Source organism: Sphaeramia orbicularis, chromosome 3 (genome assembly GCF_902148855.1).
Source record: "Sphaeramia orbicularis chromosome 3, fSphaOr1.1, whole genome shotgun sequence".
NCBI classification, from domain to species: Eukaryota; Metazoa; Chordata; class Actinopteri; order Kurtiformes; family Apogonidae; genus Sphaeramia; species Sphaeramia orbicularis.
In genome coordinates this window covers 61,563,927-61,577,831 of record NC_043959.1, presented here as the reverse complement: position 1 = coordinate 61,577,831, position 13,905 = coordinate 61,563,927, and the positions used below count along the sequence as shown (strand labels likewise).

At 36.1% G+C, this 13,905-nt stretch overlaps 1 long non-coding RNA gene across 1 annotated transcript; it reads right to left on the bottom strand.

The window, feature by feature from the left end:
* Window positions 1–349: 349 nt before the first annotated feature.
* LOC115438703 (uncharacterized) lies at window positions 350–12,445 on the bottom strand. The gene is made up of 3 exons (XR_003938135.1): window positions 12,299–12,445; window positions 9,384–9,388; window positions 350–364 (listed from the first exon to the last, which is right to left on the bottom strand). It is a non-coding gene; the product is annotated as an uncharacterized LOC115438703 (long non-coding RNA).
* Window positions 12,446–13,905: the final 1,460 nt, after the last annotated feature.

Genomic DNA, 13,905 nt, shown 5'->3' with positions numbered 1-13,905 from the left:
TGAACAGGTTTTAAACATTTTAAATCAGTAGAAAGTTTTGGTCGGTGATAGATGTTTGGGCCTTTATGGGTTTAAAAATTATATATATATTTACATTATTTTCCTAATTTAAAAAAAAGAAAAAGAAAATCCTTCCTGTTGGAGCCCACAGTTGCCTTGTGTGTTAGTGGTGATAGCTGTGGCTCAGTAGCACAATAATGTTAATCTAGGAAACAGATTCCTCAGAGTGACTTTGTGACCTCTGTGGAAAGGGAGTGGGAGCTTTTCCAAAATATAACACGTACGCAGGAGACTGTGTCGCAGGCAAAGAAAGAAAGGAACCATTCAATTTCACTTACTAAGGGGTGTTAAGGTCAAAGGTCAACTTGCATGGATGGAAAACAAGCGCACATGTTGGAAAAACTCAATTTACTGACCTGCCACAGTGTGATGTGGTGTAAACTTAGCTGAATGGGAAAAGGAGAAGCTATTATAGAACTGAAATAAATAATGTAGAAAGTTACACAGTGGTAAGAGTGTGTGTGTGGGGTGGGGGGGGATGTGTAGCCCATTGAACCACTACAATGACAGTACTACACATGTCCTCTCCCACTGTGTCCCCTTCCCACCACACACTAACCCAGTGGTTCCAACCTTTTTTGGCTCCTGACTCCATTTTAGCGTCACATATTTCTGGCGACCCCAGACATTCAAAATGGAGACTTTTTTTGCTAAAATTAATTTGTTTTTGATCATGTAATAGTTTGCAAATAATAGTTGCAAATAAGCATTAGTTTTAGAGGACATTTAGTCTATATAATGTCTATGATTGTGGACAGAGGCAGTAAATCCAGGTGTAGATTACTGCACAAAGGCTCAGGATCTGTCCAGTCAGTCCAGCTGGGATTTACAAGGAGGACAATTAATACTGAACAAACAAGAACTGAAACTATGAATTATGAAAGAGCTGCAGCATCTGAAACTGACCACAGTGAACATTTGACACAGAAACAGAACCACAGTGCTGCAGTTTCACAACCACAGTTTGTCTGATATGGATTGGGATTGGCTCTCTCAACTCACCATATGTTTTTTTTTATTAGTAAGTTTTTCTTAATTTTTTATCAATTACTAGAAATTTCAAGTGACCCCATTTGAATTCCAGGTGACCTCATGTGGGGTTCCGACCCCAAGGTTGAAAAACACTGCAGTAACCCTTCACCCCCACCAGGCTCTGCTCTCTTTTCTCCTCCACCCACTCATCAGAGACCATTAATGAAGCGTCCAAACCACTGACAGGACCGTTGTGTAGGTTTTGACATCTTGCAGTGCTTGTTGATTACTAACAGAGATATTCATTCATTCATTTTCTGAACCCGCTTTATCCTCACTAGGGTCACGGGGGTCTCTTGGAGCCTATCCCAGCTACACAGGGGCGAAGGCGGGGTACACCCTGGACAAGTTGCCAGTTCAGGGCACTAACAGAGATATTAGTACATACTGTATAATACATATGATAATAAAACTTTAAATGAGTCATCCAGTCTAAAGTGTTAGAAATAGTATGATTATTCTGTGTAATTTATTCAGCGTTTGCGATTCAAGTGTTGAAGGACAGGCGGAGTGTATCCTTGTATTTTACATAGTCTGTATTTGGGGTTTGGCCTTGAATCGACCGTCAGTTTTTATTTGAGCAGATCCAGTGTTATGGTCCTGTTACTACAGATATTATCAGGGGTTTCAATAGATAATAATAGAAGTATCTTTGTAAAAATCCAACATGTGCATAATTCATTTGCTTCTGGTTCAGTTCATAGACCCCATTATCTGCTTTACTCTAAGGTGAGTTTTATTATATTCTTTATTAAAGACGAAACTATTTAGATTAAAATTGACAGACACTGTTAGGACTAAGAAAAGTGAAAAGAAGTAAATGACCCGTACACACTGCAAATGAATGAATACAACACATTGATATATAAGATCCATTGACTATTGGTTAAAAATGTTTCCTGTGCAAATTTAGAATTAATGACATTGACCAAGAGTCTTATTTTGCTCAGTTTTGTCACATGTAGACTCTACACATGTAGACTCTACTGTGAATTATGCACAAACACTGTTAACTAACTCAGGGCTGTTGAACCCATTCTAGTTCAGGGTCCACATACAACCCAATAGGATCTCAAATGGGCCAGACCAGTCAAATAATAACATAAAAACCTATAAATAACATCGCTGCAAAACATTTCCCTATGTTTCAGAGTAAAAAAGGTAAAGTTAAATTATGAAAATGTTTACATTTGCAAACTATACTTTAAAGAAACTTAAAGAACATGAACAACCTGAAATGTCTTAAGAAAAAAAAGTTCAATTTGAACAACTGGTGTCAGGCACAACAAACCCCGCCCCTTGCACGAATTGTAGTTTATTTTGGCATCCATCCAGCTGATGTCATCATGTCTATGAGTGTACTGAGATCAGTTGCCTCTATATACACTACCAGTCCAAAGTTTGGACTCACCTGGTTTTTCTTTATTTTCATGACTGTTTTCATTGTCGATTCTCACTGAAGGCATCAAAACTATGAATGAACACATATGGAATTATGGAGTTGAAGAAAGTGTGACATAACTCAAAGCATGTTTTATATTTCAGATTCTTCAAAATAGACACATTTTACTTTTATTTCTGCATTGTACATTCTTGTCATTCTCTGGATGAGCTTCATGAGGTAGTCACCTGAAATGTTTTCCACCAGTTTTGAAGGAGTTCCCAGTGATGCTGAGCACTGGTTGGTCATCTGTGGTCCATCTGACGTCCTTTAAATGACAAGGGGAGTCCAGACTTTGGACTGGTAGTGTATGTGCCAAGTTTGAAGGAAACTGAAACAAAATTGATGTTTTTATAGGCGTGAAATGTTGCCCATTATAAGTAAATGGGGAACTTTTTTTTTTTTTAATTCATAAAAAAACTTTAACTTTGACCTACTTTTCCCAAAATGTAATCAGATCTATTCTGGGTCACTGGCAATCTGTAAACCCAATCTGGTATGAGTTCAACCAATAGTTTTGCTACTAAAGCCTTAACAAACAAAGAAATAAACTGAACCAAAGACAATACCCCTTGCCTCCCCTTTGGGGGATGAGGTAACAATACTATTCCTCACTTTATTATTTATACATGTACATTACAATTTATACATCATGGTGGGTCTACAAAAGCAGCAAACATTAACAGTAATAGGCAGAATATTGATAAAATTGCATGTAATTTTCATTGTTATTCAGGTTAGTCACACAAAATAACAATTTGTGATTGTAAACATTTGCATGTAATTGTACTTTTTTACACTAAAAGAGAAACTCTTGGAGTCGTCATTATTCATAGGTTATTATGATAGTATTTTACTTGAGATCACATTGGTCTGTATGTGGAACCTGAACTAAAATAACTTAAAGCTATACCGTATGATGTGGCATTTTTACACTTTTCTTTTGTCGTCTGAAAATGCTCCTAATAAGAGTGTGTCAAACTAAAATGTAAAAGAAATCTACCAGGTATGGAAACTCAAAAATGTTTAATTCTCATATATTGTTAATATTTCTGATAAAATTCTGACCAATCATTTTATTCGGTCCAAATGAAATAATTGGCCGAACCTGGCTGAGCCTTCTGTCAATCATCCATTATCACTGTCCAGCATCTGATATGTGTCCCTCTGAATCTGACGCTTCACTGGTGCTGCTCCTCCTGTCACTGACCACAGTCTGCTGTCTAGGATGTGTATGGAGAGAACTGAAATGCACATGAAGGGAAAAAAACGGATTTATGAACATTTAAAACTTAAATTCTGTTTTACAGACATTACAGTTTCAGATCCTGCTCAAATATTCATTCTCTATTTGTTCAGAACTAACATCAGAACAGTATTTTTGTGCAGTCCCACCAAAGGAACAAACATCTGCCTCTCAGACAGTAGAAAGTGCTTTTAGGACGCTTCAAATAACCATTTTTTAATAAAAGAGTGTTAATTAATAATAAATAAAACATAAGCAATAAAGAAAACCAAAAAAACTCAAATGAGCCTCCACCATATCTGCATTTGAATAAATACCTGAAAATATTGATACAGTACTTTTTAATATCAATACAGTATCGTGAAATGAAGTATTGTGATATATTGCAGAACTGATATTTTCTAACAGCCCTAAGTGTTACTGTTAGTTAATAGGGATGTTAGAAAATATCAGTTCTGCAATATATTGTGATATTTCATTTTAAAATACTGTATCGATATTAAAAAGGACTGCATCAATATTTTTAGGTATTTATTCAAATGCAGATATTGCAGAGGTTCATTTTATTTTATTTATTTATTTATTTATTTTGTTTATATTTCATTTATTATTCTTTAACACTCTTTTATTCAATAATGTTCGTTCCTTTGTTGGGATTGAACTCAAATCCCGTTCTGATGTTAGTTGTGAACTAATAGAATCTGAACATTTGAACAGGATCTGAAGCTGGAATGTCTGTAAAACAGAATTTCAGTTTGAACACAGTTGGAACATTTTGTGATAGAACATTAGATCCTGTTGGGATCAAATACAAATGTGTTTAGGATTTGTGCAGATTTTTGGTCTAATTCAATTCTTTCACAAAATAATCATTTATAAAAAGAAACAAAACCAACAAAAAGTGTCCTTTTTAACAGTATCATGATATATCATGACATATCGTATTGTGATCTTGTATTGTGATTTGTAACATATCACCAGATTCTTGCCGATACACAGCATTATTAGTTAATAGTGTGAAAAGAGCTCACATGTGCATAGCTGTATTGGAACATTTCTTTGTACAAAAACCTCTGAGTGTTGTTGTTCTGTTCTGTTTTTATGGCATAAATCATACCACTACTGCTCAACTTTAAAATGTCATGCCACTACATTTACTGAAAGTAGTATTTCCAATAATAAATGAATGGAATCAAAGACTCTTACTGAAAACATAAAAGGATAAAGTAAATGCGGAGTTCCATCAGGTGTCTGTTCACCCCTGCAGTCGACAAACATCTGCTTCATAAACAAACAGAGGCGTTAAGACAAATATGTGCTTTTAAATCCTCTCCTGAGGTTCAACAGAAGGTCTGCTGCTCCAGATGCAGCTTCTGCTTGTTTTCTGTGAACTGGGACAGACGTCTGAAAAAGAACCTGCCAAAAGTCCACATCAACTAAATGAAAGTTTCTGTCATTCCTTATGTTAACTCTGTCTAAAGCCTGTAAATCTGCTTTGATTTCACCCCAAGGCTAACGCTGAAGCCAAAGAGTGGAATCTTTTATGCCTCAGGAAGCATTTGACACCTAAACAAACTGCATCAGCTTCAAGAGGACAACATTCAGTCCTCTGGGAATAAAAATATAAATAAATGCATCAGTCTTTATGAACAAATAGTTCCGATCAGTGCTGATGGGGGTTTGCTGGGACATTCATTAATGTTCGTTCATTAATTCATTTAATTCAGGGTTGTCAAACATGCGTCCCGGGGGCCAAATGCGGCCCGCCAAAGGGTCCAATCCGACCCACAGGACAAACTTGTGAAATGCAAAATTAAACTGAAGATGATCACAGAAAATTTGGTTCAGGTTCCACATGCAGACCAGGAAAAACATTATCATAATAACCTAGAAATTCTTGCAACTCCAATTTTTTTTATTTTTGTAAATTTAAATATTTTCATGTAATTTTCTTGTATGTACACTAAAACAAACTATAATTTCACAGAAAACATAAATATTCTGAACAAATATGAAAAACCTGAAATGTCTGAAGAGACGTAAGTGTAAATTTGATCATATTCTTCCTGTTACTGAATATTTAGTGTGTTTGTAGATCCACTGTGTTCTGCAAGTTGTACAGAACATGGTGTCAATGATAAACTGAGACAGAATATTGTTAAAATTGCACTTATTTTTCTTAACACATTTTAGGGTGTTCATATTATTCACATTGTTTTAAAGAACAGTTTATAGATGTAAACTTTTTCATCACATAAGGAAAGTTTGGAGTTGACATTTTTTATATATTATAATGTTATTATTTCACTGGTCAGAGCCACGTCAGATCAAGTTTGGCTGGATTTTTCCCCTGAACTGACATGACTTTGACACCCATGTTTTTTAAGGATAGTTGGTAGACAGAAACATTTTCATTGCATAATTTTACTTTTTTCACTCTAAAACAGAGAGGAAATTTGGAGTTGACATTATTTATATATTATTATGTTATTATTTCACTGGTCCGGCCCACTGCAGATCAAATTCGGCTGAATGTGGCCCCTGAACTAAATGAGTTGATTATTTAAACCCTCAGAAAACACATTTAGGGAAATCTTCATTTACAATGGTGCTGATGTACATGAAATAAAATAAAATAAAATAAATACAGACAACATGAGGCATACAGATGTAAAAACATGAAACAGGACACGACAATAACAGCTCTGACCATGTGACCAGGTTACCACCGTCATATTTTACAACATAATATACACTTTAATCTGAATTAACCCTAAAACTTAGATGTAACGTCACATCCCAAAAAGTACCAAGACAATCAGATTGCGAATAGGGCCATAAAGCCAACGGAGGTTTACCTCTATAGGTAATGCTTTTGACTGCAATGTGAAAGACTGGGGGTTTGATTCCTGGTCAAAGCAGCAGATTTTTTTTTGGGGGGGGGGGGGGTTGCCAAGGGCGGCAGTCGGTAAATCTGATCGGGTTGAAATTCTGTGAAATATGATTTGTTTTTTGATGACATTTCACAGCAAAATAAAGGCAGTGGCTACTGCCACAGTACTGTGGCACAAAATATGGGGTTGTCTATTGCAGGGTCTGCAACCTTTACTATCAGTCAGAGCCGTGTTGCCCCCTCTTCCACAAAAAAAAAAAATAGTCTGGAGCCGCAAAAAATAACAGCTTATAAACTTGTAGAAGTTTTAATCTTTTCTTACATTTTATCTGTTACAACCACTGAATACAACAAACAGAAGTGCAGTGTGGAATGGATTTTTGAGTATGATTACTCTAAAAGTACACAGTAAAAGTAGTTTATAGTATTTGTGCTAATAGTATATGAAGTACTAATACCAAAAATACCAAATTCATGCGGTACTTATTGGAAAAAATAATTTTATTCATCATTGAATTTAGTCTTAAAGCCTATTTCAGATGAAAAAACAAACACTTTTGGAGCTTGGAAGGATTTTTGAGTATGATTACTCTAAAAGTACACAGTAAAAGTGTATTTTACAATATTTTGTGCCACAGTACTGTGTCAGTAGCCACTTCGAAAAAGAAATTAAAATCATTAGTAATACTGAACACCCTGTCCAGCATATAATGCACAGAAGATACTTAGTTTTTCTTTTTGTACAAAAAATAAAGTATTTTAAAGGATTAAATTATGAAAACTAGAAGCACTCGGAGAGCGCAGACCTCTGCCAAGGCTGATCAGTGGCCCCCCCCGTGGGCCCCCCCACCCCCGATCACCACCAAATTTAATCATTTCTTCCTTATCCCATTTCCAACAAACCCTGAAAATTTCATCCAAATCTGTCCATAACTTTTTGAGTTATGTTGCACACTAACGGACAGACAAACAAACAAACCCTGGCAAAAACATAACCTCCTTGGCGGAGGTAATTAATAATAATCTGAAATTGTTGGGAGTAAGTAAGTAAGTAAGTAAGTAAGTAAGTAAATAAATAAATACATAAATACATAAATACATAAATAAATAAATATTTTTATTCTCCAACAACAGGGGCAGAAGTTTTCTTTTTTCTTTTTAACATCAGTGAAAATAGTTGTCACAGACAGACATTTCACAGACAGAATTATCAGCAGAACATGATATTTTAGACAAAAACATCATTTATCTGTCAGTATGAAACGTAAAACAGCTACTCCTGTCGCATCGTTCCATTAATTCATCCATTTATTCATTAGTTGTATGTTTTTCCAGGAAACCCTACATATCCATACATAATGCTCACATAACAGCCTCATGTCATACTGTGGAGGCTGTTCCGTGCTGTAATAAAGTGAGATGAATGTGTCCACAAACTACTTGTTAGTGCGAAGTTGGCAGCGCGTTTGCAGATGTTTGGCTCAGCATGTGTCATCTGATAAATCTGCCCCCGCTCTGGCACCGATGGAAGGAAGGAATGTTGGCTCCTCGCCCTGTTTCATCATGTGGAAGGGAGGGAGGCAGCTCAGCAACACCATGGAAAAAAAAAAGGAAAAATCCTCATGGAAGGAGGAAGGTGAAGCAGCTCGGCTGTAATTAGAATTAATGTGTGGAGAGGAAGTAGGGAAATGAACCATGGCAACAAAGCTCAGCTGTTCTTCTGCAGTTTCCTACAGGTCAAGGACTGGTGTGTCATCTGAAACTCAGATAGTCAGAATGAGTCTGTGGATCAGAACGGGGGCGAAGTAAATTTGGAGAATTCTTATACTGAGGGGAGATTATTTGAGGTGCCCGAGGACAAAAAGAATTGGATATTAAGAATGACTCATCCATGAAAGACACAAATGCATGTACTCCTCCAAAAACTGCTTTAAAATTCCTTAGATCTACTTTTTTTCTTTTCTTTTTTTTATTCTGAGTCTAACTTTTGTAACCTGCATGTTTTTTTTTTCCCCTGAAAAGATTGATAGATATAGTTTGAAATTAAGAAAATATAAAGTTAGAGAAGCTTTCAAAGGCGTTCAAAGAAAGAATAAGATACAAAAAGTGCGGATGAGTTGAATTCTTCAGACTCAAATTAATTTTCATTTAACTCATAAAGACCCAAACAGTCACTGGCGACCAAAAGCATCTATTCAGCTATAAGTTTTAATTAATGTTGAACAACTAATCCTATTAAAACATAACAGGTGTAAAATACAGTTCGTCATCTTTTCATGGTCATCAGATATGACCCATTTGTACGTTCAGAGGTTCTGTAGTTACCATGGAAACACCGTCATCTTCTACAACATTGATTCACCTGTAAAACCCATGGAGCTGACTCACTGATAGTGGATGGACACACTGGGGTTATGTTAATCTGATGATAATCTGATGTTTTCTTATATTTTAACATACTCTAATTCTAGTCATTGCTCACTTCATTGAGATAATATGCAAAAAAAAACCAACCAAACAAAAAAAAAACCCAAAACTGTTAATTACAGTTTAATAACAAGAAATTGATTTCCACTCAAACCTGTCAGTGCAGATCAGGTTAATCTAGAACAGTACAGTTACAGTAACAGTATGAATTCCACTGTATGAGATGGTGCATGCACTGCAAAAATCTGAATCTCACCAAGTGTTTTTTTCTCATTTCTAGTCACAATATCTCATCGCACTTAAAATAAGACAGAATCACCTAAAGAGTAAAAATTTTTTGCTTAATTCAAGCAAAAATAATCTGCCAATGGAACAAGTGAAAATTATCTTGGTAAGATTTCTTGAAATCAGATTTTCCAGATCTATTGTCTAAAAATCAGTTCTTATTTCTCACTGAAAAGTTCCTCTTTAGGTGATTGTCTGATTTTAAGTGTGATCAGATATTTGGACTAGAAATGAGAAAAATACACTTGGTCAGATTTAGATTTTTGCAGTGTAAGTGTCCACTGTGTGCTGATATGGAACTAAAAATACAAAATCTATGAATATACTAGAAAACAGCTGTCCACTGTTGTGACCACTATGCATGAAAGGGTTAAAAAAGAAAGAAAGAAAGAAAAAGAAAGAGTTTCAAAGAAATGGAATTTTCTGTCAATGATTTAATGGTTCAGGCTTTACAGGGTTAAATGTGAGTTCAATGTTCGCTAGATCTGAACCTATTCCTAAAAAGTTTCAACTCCTATTAAGCGTCTTAGCTCAAAAACAACATATGAGAGAGAGTCAAAAAGTTGTCAGACGAGCGCTGTGTCACGGGGGATGAAACTTGGATCTACCAGTTTGACCCAAAGAACAAAATCCAATCATAACAACAACATTAAAAAAGGAAGAGCTGGGCCTGTGCAGTTCAAGGCTGACACGTCTGTTAAATAAATAAATAAAATCAACTTTTTATCACTTTTGTCTGAGAACTTTTTGACTCTCCCTCGTATATCATCAAGATTTAACTTAATACAATATTTTAAAATGCACAAAAAACCCCCTATCATGATGGAAGCATATTGTTCCAAAAGCTGTCTCATTAAACTGAGTGATTCGGTTTGTTCACGTGTCGGCTGTTTGTGTTGTTCATGTCTACAACATTTATCACCACCTGGAGGAAGTGGAGTTTAGAACCGGAGATGAAAAATGACCAAAACAAACATAGACGTCAGCGTATCCAAACTGTTGATCAGACTAGTATGTTCAATGAATTCATTCAAGTGTAGCAGTGCTGAGAGGCGGTGATACTTCATGTCAAATCTTCATACTGATGATGCTGCTTTTCATTAATAAACCACTAAATACTTCATTTAAATGATGTTTCAACACTGTGTCACAGTTCTGAGCTGATTCAAACATGAATTACTGATATTTACTCATAAAAACACAAAATTACAAGAAGCAAGAGATCACAGATTTGATTAATTTGATGTTTATTAGCAAAAAACGGCTGCTTACACTCACTGTCACTATCTCATTAAGACCCAGTGCTACTTTTGTGTCAGTTCCACTTTATTCTTTTCTCTGTATTTAACACTTTTTAAGCAATTTGTCACCATTTATCATAATATTATCTTCTGTATTTTTGTAGTTTTCCAGTGAAAATCAGGTATTTTCATATTCTAAAAAATACAAAATTATATCTTCTCTTTACAAACATTTAATTGGGAAGAGTAGCACTTTGGATGTGAAACAGAAATGGGGAAAAGAACTAAAAGAACTAGGAATATGTGTCTCAGAGGAGGAATGGGTCAGTATGTGGAGAACTCAACAGTCAAACACTTCTTCAAGAACATGGAGAGAACACTACTGGAAAAATATAATTTGATTTTTCATAACTCCTAAAATTACGGTTGAATATATGTCCACAGTTCAACCATGTTGGACAGAACGTGCAGATGTCAGTGTGAATCATACTCACATCTGTTGGTTTTGTCCTAAACTTGCATCATTCTGGGATCATGTATATTCAACAGTTGTTCAGATACTGGGTTTTGCAATTCCTAAAACATGTTCTGTGACGTATTTCAGATGGATTATTGGTAATAATGTAAGAAAAAATGATGGATACAAAAGGCTAAAAGGCTATTACCAAAAAATGGTGCAGATTAGAACCACCTACAACTAACGACTGGATCCAGACTGTGAATGGAATATTTCAGATGGTCTGACCCATAAACAGGTCGACACGGTGGTGCAGTGGTTAGCACTGGTGCCTCACAGACAGAAGGTCCTGGGTTCAATTCCAACACCAGTCGACGGGGGGTGGGACCTTTCTGTGTGGAGTTTGCATGTTCTCCCCGTGTCTGCGTGGGTTCTCTCCGGGTACTCTGGCTCCTCCCACCATCCAAAGACATGCACTAATAAGTTAATTGGTTAATCTAAATTGCCCATAGGTGTGAATGTGAGAGTGATTGTTTGTCTGTATATGTTCAGCCCTGTGATGAACTGGCGACTTGTCCAGGGTGTACCCCGCCTTCGCCCATTAGTAGCTGGGATAGGCTCCAAGCGACCCCCGTGACCCTAGTGAGGATAAAGCGGGTTCAGAAAATGAATGAATGACCCATAAACTGAAACTGAAGAAGAACAGAGTCAGAATAAATGGAAGAAATGGACAAGTTTCATTTTAACGTCAGATTACTGAAAACAATTGTTAGTCACACAGGTTTATTATGGTCAGTGTATCCAAATGTCCCTTATGTTTGTTTTGTAATGTACAGAAATCAAACAATAAAAATAATTTTAAAAAAAGAATATCAGATATTTTCCTATATTTAATTTACTGATCATGTACTTTAATCATCATACTAACAATACATTTGAGGGTTAATATATAAAACATAGGATCAAGGGTACTGTAGTCCAATGGCATATTTAAAGACATTAACTGACATTCGTTAACTATTCAAGATCCTCTTAGGTCAAAGGTTGTGTCATCAGTCAAATGGTGATATAAGTATATTTCATCATATTACACATGCTGTTAATTTTGAATGTTTGGACTTCTGGTAGAATTTTTTTTCGTGTTTCTTTTCCTCTTGCTTGTACATGTTTTTAGCTGGAGCCAAAATCTACAGTCTGGGTTTGAAGGTCATGGCACCAAATGAAAGCCCAAATGTGACTTCCTGTCTATTACCAACAGAAATTATATCAATATCTTCAACTGTTTTCAAGTTATAGCACTTTGAAATGTGTCCCATTATAAACCAATGGGGATTTTTAACATTCCAAAAATTCATAAAAAAATTCAAAAATATTTCCCAGTTCTTTGAATAAACTTGGTAGACCTTACCCCAAAGATGTTCCACAACAAATATCAAGTCATGCTGATGCACGGTTTCGGAGAAGAAGATTCTTGAAAAATAGTGGACGGACAGATGGATGGACAGATGGACAGACGACAACTGAAACCAGTAATCCACCAGACCCTGTGGGCTGTTGGACTAAAAAAAAAGTAAAGTGAAAAGAGAAGAAAAACAGCCTTTTTCAGTCAAATCTATCATTAATCGAACATAGAACATGTGTGTCCAACCACTGTCATTGATCAAACTGCATGAGTTTTACTGGTGAGTTAATGTCGTAGACCAGGGTTCTCAAACTCCTGTTCTTTCAGGTTCCACATTCAGCCCGATTTGATCTGCAGTGGACCCAACCAGTCAAATAACAGCAGAAGAACCTAGAAATAATGACAATTCCAGATTGTTGTCTTTGTTTCAGTGCAAAAAAAACCCATTCAATTATGAAAATACTTGCTTTTATTAACTATACAAACAAAAAAGAGGTGAATAACCTGAAAAAAAAACCAAACAAATTTCTTAAGAACAAGTGTAATTTTCTCAGTCTTCTTCCTCCACTTCTCATTAGTCCATGTGCATTCTGGATCAGATCTCCAAAGACACTAAACACTGAGGAACAGGAAGAAAAGAGTTCAAACTGGACTGAATTTAATACAGACATTTCAGGTTGGACACATTTGTTCAGGTTAGTCACATTTTATTGGTACAGGAGAGTTTGGAAATGGAAAGATTTTCATTATTTAATGTGATTTTTTGCACTAAAACAAAGACAAAAATTGGAAGTTGTCATTATTTACAGACATAATGTAATAATATTTTTTCCCCATCAAACCCAGTAGTAAATCTGCAGTGGTTCTTTGTGTGGGTTCTTCTGCTGTTATTATTGGACTGTAGATCAGACTGGTCTGGATGTGGAACCCACACTAAAATGCCTTGACTGTGGAATTTTTGCACTTCGCAAATTCACCCCACAGGCCGCACTGGAACCTTTGCCGGGCCGCATTTGGCCCCCGGGCCACATGTTTGAGACCCCTGTTGTAGAAGATGACTGTGTTTCCATGGTAACTGCAGATCCTCTAAACGTCCTAATGGGTCATGTCTGATGACCATGAAAAGATGACAAACTGTATTCTACACCAATTATTTACATGGATTGATAGGATTAGAGGTTCTAACTAAACTTACTAAACATGTCAGATCAGTAAATGTGTTTGGTCGTCAGTGGATGTTTGGATCTTTATGGGCTGTACCAAAAATGAACACTTCAGTATTATCCAAGAGGAAAAGTGACTACAGTCTCACTTCTATTTCTTATTCCTCCCCCAGTCGCGTCAAAGCTCCTGTACTCAAAGCAGCAGCAGCTCCTTCAGGTGGCCAAATTAATCCTCTATTAGAAGGACGTGGTGTAAAA